Here is an 11,061-nt window from a genome sequence, read left to right on the forward strand (position 1 = left end):
GCCGTTCTCACGGCGCACCGAAATCGCCGTTCTCACGGCGCACCGAATCCGCCGTTCTCACGGCGCACCGAATCCGCCGTTCTCACGGCGTCCCCGGACATCTCTCGCTACTTCGTAGCCGTCCTGACCCGTCGACCGCGTGCACCACGTTGTGCCACGACCCTACGCGCCCGCGCACCGCGTCTCCGACGCCGATCCGCGTAACCGCGTTCGCCGTAACCGAATATCCCTTCGATGTATATACTCGCGTCCCTCCCGTCTTAGCAAGTAAGTTTCCGTCCCGTTCCCGCATCGGCCGAGACCGATAAGCGACAGTGCGTCCGCACCAATCCCAGACCGCGAATCGTTAACTTGTAAGGGCGTCGAGCCCCGCGTCGTCGTGGTATTGTAAATATGTTCCCCGTTAGTCAGTAAGATTCTGTTCCGTAGCCGCGTCGGCAGAGACCGACCCGCGACCGTACGCGCGCACCAATCACAGGCCGCGAACCGTTATCCACGGGAAGTAAGTTCCCGTACCGTTTCCGCGCCGGCCGCTACCGACTAGCGATAGTAAGCCCGCGCCAATTACAGGCCGCGAAACCGCCGGACCGTAAGGGCTCCGAGCCCCGTCACTAAGACATTGTATATAGCTAGATTAAGAATATATTCTCATTGAGTTACAGCAGCAAACCGAACGTGTCGCAATCTCTTCCTTCCCCTCACCCGAATCCTGGTCTGACCGAGCTGTCCGGCAGGCGGAAGGCCGGGCAAGCCGCGCGTAACACGGCGGCTCCGTTACAAGACAGTACGCGGTTGTATCGGTGGGTACATTTTCTTTGCAGGTGAATTCAATGCGAATGTCAACAGTGGCGCTTTTGACCGTTTCGTTTTGGCGTGAACAGTCGATGACCACGAGCGGTTCGCAGTAGATGAACTTGTCCAACGTTAGAAGCGCCTCGTTCTCGTCGCATCCGTAGTAGGATCGTCTGAATTTGATGTACATGTCGTACAAAATGGCGTATCGTTTCTTACTAAAATCTAGATTCAAATCGTCGTAAGGATAGAATTCCGAATTCAGGAACAACTTTACATTGGATAAGTTGCAATGGTCGAATCGCGAACAATCTCGGCTGACAACATTCTTTCGGCCGGTCTGCAACGCAAAAATGATGTAACGCGGTTTTTCCAACTGTGTAGCCGCTTTTACAGCTCACGAATGAGACGTTGTGCTCTGTAACAGCGGATACTCATACAGATCCCACGAGCGAAAACCCATGGTCAAATATTGACCGCTCTCCAGAGTGCGCAACAGCTTCAATTTGTTCACATTGTTTAACACAACGTGTGGCATTCGCCACTGCACCTTGTGGAATTCCACCGCTGACCCGCTGTTAGCCGAAGCAAAAACGCTATTGTTGTCGTTGCGCGATCGTATCAGAATGAGTTTGTGTCTCGCGTTGATTACAACGCGTTTATAGTCTTTGCAGAATCCCAGCAATGTGCGGAGAGGTACGCAAAAATTGAATTCACCAGCACCTTTATTGGTGGACAAGTTCCATCCGGCATGTCGCAGAACGTTTCCCGTTTCACTGGTTAGAGACACATAGTTTTTTAACGTGCTCGTTACACCAGAGTTGCGATTTCGATCGATTTCCACACCATTGAGCTCGTATCTGATCTCATCGAACATAAACGCCACGCAATTGTTCGTCAACGCGGCGGCGGCAACCACGCCGCTTCTTTCCGCTGCTCCAGCGGTGGTTTGCAAACTGAACTTTCCCTCGACGTATAAGTAACTGTCGGACGGCAGAGTGTAAACATCCTGTTGTTGAATGGATATGCGTATCTCGTCGCTGTGACCGAACGATGTATTGGCGTACGGATTGTACGTGTGAGTCTCGATCTTGACGATACGATCGTCGAAGACTGGTTCACCACCAACGTTGAGTACGTCGTTTATCGTTGTTGTTGTTGTCACCGTTGTCTACTGCGTAACCCAACAAACGCAAAAATGTTGCGTTTCGCGCAGTCAACGTCGAACGATCGAAAACGGTAGAACTATCTCGTTGCGTTGTTTTTCGTTTTCTCGACGCGGTCACGACGAGCATAGTCTTTTATTTTTCCCTCGCTGCGCGAGTGTCGACGCCGTTTTTTTTATTTGCGTATCTTCCGTATGTGTAAGCGCACCGTTATCGTTTCGCCACGAAAATCGATCAATCGACCGTTCTGATCCACTATGCGCACCGTGATGTCCGTAACGCTCCTCGCGAAGACCGGGAGGTAAATGATTTGACGCGGCGTCTCCGACAGTTTATATCCCGGTGGTAAGTTCGGAGCGAATTCATGTATCGTGTGCACGAGTTGCTCGTTGCTGTACGCTCCCGCGGTGATGTTACATTCCACGCGAATTACGTTCACGTTCATGATGTTCACCGGTTCGTCTGACGCGTACCACCGGTTAGGTTGCAAAATGCGCGACGATGAGAAACCGAGCAGCGAGTCGATGTTGTTGGGTTTGGAAAAGTTGACTCGATAAGCGCACTTGATCTCGCTTCGCATGGTGTTGTCGTTGGCGCGAAGTGTCAACGCGCTCTTGTCACCCACATCGTTATCATCGTCGTCATCGAACATATCGTCATCGTCGTCGTTGTTCTTGTTAACGCTCGCCTTTGGTTCTCGACGTCTGCGAAGCACAGCGGTGTTCAGAAAACGAGCGAGGGCGCGCAATTCGTACGAACCCACGGGAATCGTTATCGTTTCGTCGTTATCGTCGAAGTAAAACTTGTTGTTCGTCGAGTCGACGTTCGGTATCGTGTTGTAAGATTCGAAGTTTGTAAGACCGAGTTCGTAGACTCCGTCGCTCAGATCGATAGGTGGATAGTAACTCACCGCGAGAACGCTGCTTCTACCGGTTAATGTGAGCGTGATCGACATTGTTGAGCGCGCGCGAGAACGATCGTTTACCACTTGAGATTCCTCAGAAATCGCAGACACAACTGACCGCATACGCTCTGATCGTACGTTTAATACAGACGACGATTGTACGCAATCGCCACGTTGCTTCCTAGATAGCGCTTGAGTTTTCGCGGCGGACGCAAGTTGCCGAATCCGTCAAAGTACACCGCGTTGCGTCCTCTCTTGGCGTAGGCGACCCAATGCGTGCCCGGTCCGATAGCGTCGTCGAGATTGACGATGCCGCTCTCGTTCGCGCGTACGCGCGCGGGTAAAGCGTTGCGCATAAATACACCCCTGAAGAACGGTATGCAAAGTCGTCTGGCAAGCGCGTCGAGTTGCACGTTCGTAGTGACCAGCGTTGCCGTGGAACTTGCCACACGTGACGTCACGCAGTAGAGAGATAGAGAGGTACGAGTCGTACCTCTCTATCTCTCTACTGCGTGACGTCACGTGTGGCAAGTTCCACGGCAACGCTGGTAGTGACACCGGATGACAAAGCGACATCTATTGCTTGCTTCCGCGCGGTTTTTTTTTTACCGCGAAGACCTCTTCTGAATGCGTTGCGCTTGTAAGGCGCGAGATACAATCCGCGACCTTCCAACGCGCAATTGTGCCGTTGCAGTTCCTCCAATTGGCGCGCAGCGGCCTTTCGATCGCCAACGGCTTTCGTTACACCAGCCGCACCGCCGATCAACGATCCGATGGCTCCCAGCACCGGCAATAGAGGCAACAAGCCGCCGCGTTTTGCAACCGGCAGAATTCTCTTTTTTTTCACATTTTTTCTTTTTTTTTTTACTTATCTTTCGTCTCTTAGAGCCCGCACCGAGCTTCGTTTTTGCCTTCATGGCCGCCCAAACAACCGTTGCTGCAACTTTCTCTCCCAGAGTAGAGTTGGCAGCTGTTATGCGTTCGCGCGCTTTTTTAGCGAGCAACTGATCGGCGTCGTGGCGCGCGGCGAGTTCGGAGTTGCGCGAGTACGCGATGTCGTGCTCGCGGCGTCCAACGGATTTACTCCGCGATCGCCCCGCGCCAATCGTTTGGCGAGCTTTGTGCCGGGTCCGCAAAATTGATAGCCCGGTATGTGCAATTCGAAGGGTAAAGCGTTTATAGCGCTGTTCAACAGACCTGCGCCGCTCGCGAAACGCATTCGACGCGGGTGCGAGTACAAAACGCGTTCGAACGATCGTTAGTTCGCGCGCGATCCGCTCACGCTACGCTTGTCGCAGCGATTGATCGATCGACGATTCAACGACTGTTTATAAACAATTTTATATTTTTGGAATCGCGCCAAACGCAAAACGCGCGTTTCGAACAGCAACAACCGTCGAACATAAAAAACGGTCTCCCCCGTTATTCGACCGACAACATGCGTTTTGTCAAACAACCGTTTGCGATACAGGTGTCGAATGTCGAAGAACGAACGCGACGTTCGAACGATGAGGAGAAAAACGCGCGAAGCAAAAAAAGGCACGGTCCTCATCTGCCGAACGCGATACGCGCGATTGTTTGCGGACCGTCCAACTGCGGCAAGACGAACGTTCTGATACGTTTGTTGGAGAGTCCGCACAGTGTGCGATTTGAGAACGTTTACGTGTATTCGAAATCTCTGCATCAACCAAAATATTGCTATCTGGAGCAATTGTTGGGATCAATGGACAAAATAGGTTACTTCACGTTCGCGAACAACTGCGACGTTGTGCCGACAAACGAAGCTTTGCCCAATTCCGTGTTTGTGTTCGACGACGTTGTCTGCGACAAACAGGATGCGATAAGGGAGCATTTCGCGATGGGTCGTCACTCGAACGTCGATTGCCTTTATCTCTGTCAAACGTACGCCAAGATACCAAAACATCTGATTCGCGACAACGCGAATCTGTTGATACTGTTCCGACAGGACGGCACGAATCTTCGACACGTTTACAACGATCACGTCAACACCGACATGTCGTACAATGACTTCTCGGAACTGTGTCGCGCGTGCTGGCGGCGAAAGTACGGTTTCGTTGTGATAGACAAGGAGAGCTCGTTTCGCAAAGGCAGGTACAGACGCGGGTTCAACGAGTTTGCCGTGCCGTAGACAGCGACAGTTGCGAACGGTATGTCGAGCAACAACGAGGCTTCGCGCGCGTCGGCGTTGACCGCCGATATCGACGAACGCGAGCGTTTGGTGAAAGAGATCGCTCGAACGCGCGAATCGATACGCAAAAAACATCGATCGTTGAAAACGGGACGCATCAAGGACGAGCTTGCTCTCAAACGACACTTCAAGCCGATCGTTGAATCGTTGCAAGAACTTGTAGAGAGTGCAAAACCAACGGAACGTTTTTATACAGCGGGTGTGAAGAGGAAGCTCGAAGACGACGCGGCGACGAGACCAACGCCGTTAAAACCGAAAAGACGCCGATCAAACGTCGCACCGTTGACAATATTACCCTCTTCCATGGGTGATAATAACAACAGCGATGCGATCCCAACGCCCGAGCCGCCTGCGTCGCCCACGTTGCTTGAACGTACGGTCGACGAACTCGCGCGAACGAGCAACGGCGAAACGAGAAACACGTTGCTCCAGCGTTTGGGACCGTTGGGTCGCAGATACATCGGCGCTCTGTTGAGCGCCGACAGATCGAAGACCATTGACACAACATTCGGCGTGTACTTTGGCGAGGAGAGTACGATGCTCGGCAGCAAGCGCTTCGACGTCGGTTCCGACGACTCCATCATCGTGGACGACGTTCGATACGCGGGCACACCGGGTCTGTACGAATTGATATTCATGAAGCAGCCCGACAGCACCGCGTATACCGAGAGCGACAAACGCATGTATCGCGATTTGTTGCTGACAACTAACGCTCACAGACGGGATCATCGTCCCACAGCGCCTGTAAAGAGCAACAAAGGTCACAAGTACAAAAATATTATCGCACCGTTGTTCTTCAACGTTCACCAAACGACGGGTGAGGGATTGTATCCGATCGCCATGAAAGTGACCAACNACGCGATAGATTACGTACACTAGAACGATCCCAACAAACTCGTGGATCGTTTGAGATTGTTGGAGGCGTCTCGTCGCGCGGGAAACGACTCGCATGTCAACGAGTTTTTGTCCATCATCGAGGAACTTCGCAAGGCGGGAGTGATTATAAATTGAACCGTTGCTCGGCGAACGTCGACAGTTCCCGTTTTGCGCGCGCGCAATGAGCGTCAACAAATTCGGTTTGTCGTTGCACCGTCGCGGTTACGATTACGACGGCGGTCAATCACGTTTTCAAATAACGAATTTGCGCAATTACGTGCGCGACAACGCTCTCTGTTTATCTGCGACGTCATCGCCACCCGAATACGATGCGAAGGAGCGCGCAATAACTCGTTTGATGAAACTGCAAAACAATTCCGACGCCGCGACCAAGATCTACGTAGACACAGGTCTCGCGCGAGCGTTCGACGCCACGGACTCTTAAGCTCGAACGTGGTCGCGCTTTCGACAGCTATGACGCAATTGAAGGAACTTGTGGGTACTCTGTGAGATAGCTCCGCGATTGCGTTGTCACGCGTTGAGGCAACGGACGAGCGGTTGTCGGAGAGCGCGAAACATTTCGTCGATCGACGCGAGTTGGACGATCTTAAAAAATACGAGCAGCAGTCGAGCAAAGAACTGAGCGAGGCCGTTGAACATCTGCGAACAAACGCGTACGACCGATTGTTGCAGCTAGAGACGAGACCGCGGGGTGCGGATCCGCGCGAGATAGAAGACTTGAGAAAAGATCTGGAGCAATTTCGCAAAGAAGTGGGAGAGGCGATTGAGACTCTGCGAACAAACGCGTACGATCGATTAGTACAGTTAGAGAATGTGTGCACGAAACAGACAAAAAAGTTAGTAAGTGAGTGAGTGAAACCTTTATCCACACTAACCTGCGCAAGACCGTGCGAGACAAGCAGCCACAGTCGACATGAGCATCGAGAAGAGAGAGCTCGCAGAGGAGCTGCACGCACCCGCGCGACGCAACTTTCCGTGCAGACAAGTCGTCGTGCGCGGTTACGACGATCTGGCAGGCCGACGTGGTCGAGATGCGCCCTTACGTTCGTCACAACAAAGGTCACAACTACATTCTCACAGTCATCGATGTGTTGAGCAAGTACGCGTGGGCGTTGCCGCTTAAGAGCAAGAGCGGCAAAGAGGTCGCTGGGGCGTTCGCGAAGATCTTTTGCGCCGACAATCGTTGTCTGACGAATCTGCAAACCGATCGCGGCAAGGAGTTCTACAACGCGGATGTGGAAAATCTGATGCATCGGCACGACGTCAATCACTACTCCACATATTCTGTTATGAAAGCGTCGGTAGTTGAGCGTTTCAATCGCACGCTCAAGAACAACATGTAGAAAATGTTTACGCTAAACGGATCGTATCGCTGGATCGACGATCTGCAGCGACTTGTAGCGGAGTACAACGCGCGCAAACATCGCACCATCGGCGCGCGGCCGATCGACGTAACGCCGGCTTCGAGCGAGCGAGCGACTGCTGCGCACGGTGTACAGCAACGTCAAAATCGCAGGACCGGCGATTCAGAGTCGGCGATCCTGTGCGCGTGAGCAAGTACAAAACTGTTTTTGCAAAGGGTTATACTCCAAACTGGACCACCGAGGTGTGCGTTAATAAGGTGCAACAAACCTCACCAGCGACCTATCCGCTCGAGGATTATCGCGGTGAACCTATAGCCGGCGGATTGAGCACAAGTTGCACGCGGTTAAACATCCGGACGTGTATCTCGTAGAAAAGATTCTGCGTCGTCGAGGCAACGAGGTGTTGGTCAAATGGTTGGGACTAAACAATTTACACAATTCCTGGATAAATAAGAACAATGTGGTCTAATATTATTATTACGCTATGTGTACTTTCTTTAATTCTTATATTTTATAAAGTATTACATGTTTTTTTAATACAATAAAAACAATTACATATACTTTATTTAAAGTGTATTATTATTATATCATTAACATAATCTAATCTAAACCAATAAATGAATATAAGGCCTTACGAGCCGTTCTCAAAGTGTTGAGCGAGAACTTATACACGTATATATATATATGTATACACATGTAACGAATTCACTTGTAAATTTTTACAAGTGAGTTTTTCGAATTGAANTCTCAATTCTTAAAATCATACGGGATGCTAGATTTGCATCTCACATATGAAAGACCCTGTAAAAATTTACAAGTGAATTCGTTACATGTGTATACATATATATATATACATGTATAAGTTCTCGCTCAACACTTTGAGAACGGCTCGTAAGGCCTTATATTCACTTATTGGTTTAAATTTCACGAGCCTTAAGTCTTTATTAATTGTTATAATCTAATCTAAGTTAGGGATTTTGTAGTGGCCCCACGGTAAGATGTCGGTCGATCCATGGATGATGTACCGCTTGTCATCGTGCGGGCTCAGAGCGAGCTTCCGTTCCGACAAGGTGAACACCTCGTGCAACTGAGATCGTATGCACGACTGCTGTCGCGTCAGTTCGGTTGCGTTTCGCAGACATTGCACGTAGTCGTCGAAGGTAATCGTTCTCACGACGACGCTTCTCTTCACACCTTTCACCTTCTTCGTGCACTTGCTGTTGCCCACTCAAGTCGTGTACATCTTCGCGCGCAAACCCACAAACTCCGTCATAACAGCACCGTTGTTCTCATCCTTCATAAGTCCCGGTACCTTCTTGTTTGCGCGAGGCATGTTGTATGGATTGTCCGCTGGATAATCGCTCGTATCAAAACGAGCAATATTGCGCTTCATATCCTCGTACACGTCTTCGCACTTTATATGGTATATTAAACTATCGGTATCGGTGTAGAGGATCTTGCAATCGTAACCATACAACGGTGCCATGTAGTCGTAATGGAATTCGTATAGACAGGTCTTTGATATGTCGAGTATGCACATACCGACGTACAACGGTTTGTTGAATAAAACTTCCAGACGACGTAGTTCTATGGCCACTAAATCTTCAGCGAACACGCTGCGGCTGTGGAAGTTTGGTTTTGCAATGAGCGCCTCCGCACCGCATCGTCCTTCCCATTTTGTAACAATTCGTACGTCGGTGTACTTGCGCACGTTCTCCATCGTCTTGCCGAACACCGCGTTGTTCATGAGTTTATAAAGATTTTTTGCAAACTCGTTGGTGGCGTTCGCGCGGAATCGGGTATTCAGTTCGATGTATCCACGCAGCCAAGGCGATTGCGAGAACCGCAGTACTCGATGTATTCGCGTCAGGCGAAGCCCGTATCGCAGACACTGCTGCAGGTTGAGGTAATGAATCACGTATCGCTTCTTGTTGAACACTGTGGCAAGCAGTTTGACGTGATTCTTTCCATGTTTACCAGGCGGCTCCTCACGCGTCGGACAAAAGAGTAGATCTCTGTACGCGTCGTGCAGTTCTTTCGGATACGTCAGATCGACCTCGAGTATGTAGCCAACGTTGCTGTCCGCCGCTACCGTTGTCACATCGTACGCGTTCTCTACCCACGCAAAGTTACCATATGGAAGCGGTTGACACATCGCCCATTCGTAGAGATTGTTAACGTCGTAGTACATCAGATACGACAACGGTTTGAATGGATCGTGCGAACGCGCGTACTTGTTGTTGACGCGGGCGTATCTGTTTGAACATTGACTTAAACCGCCGCGTATGCCGCGTTCTACGAACATCACCATGTCGATGTCAGTCAGCAGCTCGAACGTCACACAAGTGTACTTCAACATGGCGTCCTATGTATATCCCGGCAGCGTGTAGTAGTGCGCGGGATCCAGCCCGTAACTTGCGAGGCACTCGCGACGAAAGTTTTCGAATACATCAGCCAGCAAAAGTACGTCTGTCTTCAGATACAGATCGCTGTAAGATCCCAAATTGTCGATGTTGAATCGTCGCCAGACGTTCGTCGCGTGCGCGTACTCGCTCTCCGTCACAGTCTCACCGGTCAGCGAACTGTAAAACGCCTCGCGCGATGGCAAACTTGTTTCCAACAATTTGTCGACGCTGTCCACATATTTGTATGGAAACACACCTTTTCGCGTGAGCAGTTCGAAGTCCTCGGTAGAGAGATCGCTGAATTCCGTTCGAGTCACTCGCAGTTCGCTCTTGTCGAGATAGAACACAAGCTTTTCTAAGCTTGTGCTCAGAAATTTGTACAAATCGATGAACCGCAGTTGCACGCACTTCTGATTGTCTTCATTTCGAGTACTGCTTACATGTTTCGTGAACGATATGTAGGTTAGGTTTTCTTTTGTCACGGGCAGCACGTTGATCTCACCCTCGAAAGCGGTGGCCACATTCTTGATAATAAAATGCGCGTCGTATCCCGACAAGTTGTGGAACACAACGGGAACAACGTAGACCTGTTTGTAATTCAGATTGCATGCGGAGTGCGCGAGTCCTTTGAAGCGTCCCGTCAGATGACAGTGATCGCGCATTCTCATGTCATCTCGCTCAAACGGTCGTTCGCAAACGTGGCAACACTTGACGTTCCTAAACCGCTCGAGCTCCGCCGGTGTGAGATTCGCCATGGGTACATTTGTCGCGAACAAGGTCTTTGCACGTTTCGCGAGATCATGCAGTTCAATTACGAACCACTGCACACAGTTCTTGCTTCTATGAGATCTGTATCCGATGTCAATGTGCTCGCAGCTCGCGTAATAACCGATGCTAAACACAATGTGTCTTTGGTACTTGTGCGCGCTCGATGCGTTCTCCTCTTTGTCCTGTTTCTCGAGTACGCACTCCAAGTCGGCGTACACCACCATTGGAACCCGTTCCTTGTTGTTGTAATTCTCAAATTTCAAACAGTTCTTTCTCTCAGCGGAAAGAATGACTGCGCTGTTGTTCAATTGTTCACAATCCATGGTGTGTACCGCCAGCTTATCGCTCGTGTGGAAGTAGTGTAGATATCTATGTACGTGTTGCAATAAACGAACAATACACACAACATTGATTAATGAGTTCACCATATCACAATTTAGAAAATTACTTTTTTATTCAACATTGTTATTAGTGTTACACCACTCGTTCGTACTTACCGATCGCATATGTACTTTGCTGTCTTCCTTTTGCTCAATTGCGAGCTGACTAAACGCGA

The sequence above is a fragment of the Pseudomyrmex gracilis genome, unplaced genomic scaffold, assembly GCF_002006095.1.
Source record: "Pseudomyrmex gracilis isolate BER0280 unplaced genomic scaffold, ASM200609v1 scaffold_1354, whole genome shotgun sequence".
Classification (NCBI taxonomy): Eukaryota; Metazoa; Arthropoda; class Insecta; order Hymenoptera; family Formicidae; genus Pseudomyrmex; species Pseudomyrmex gracilis.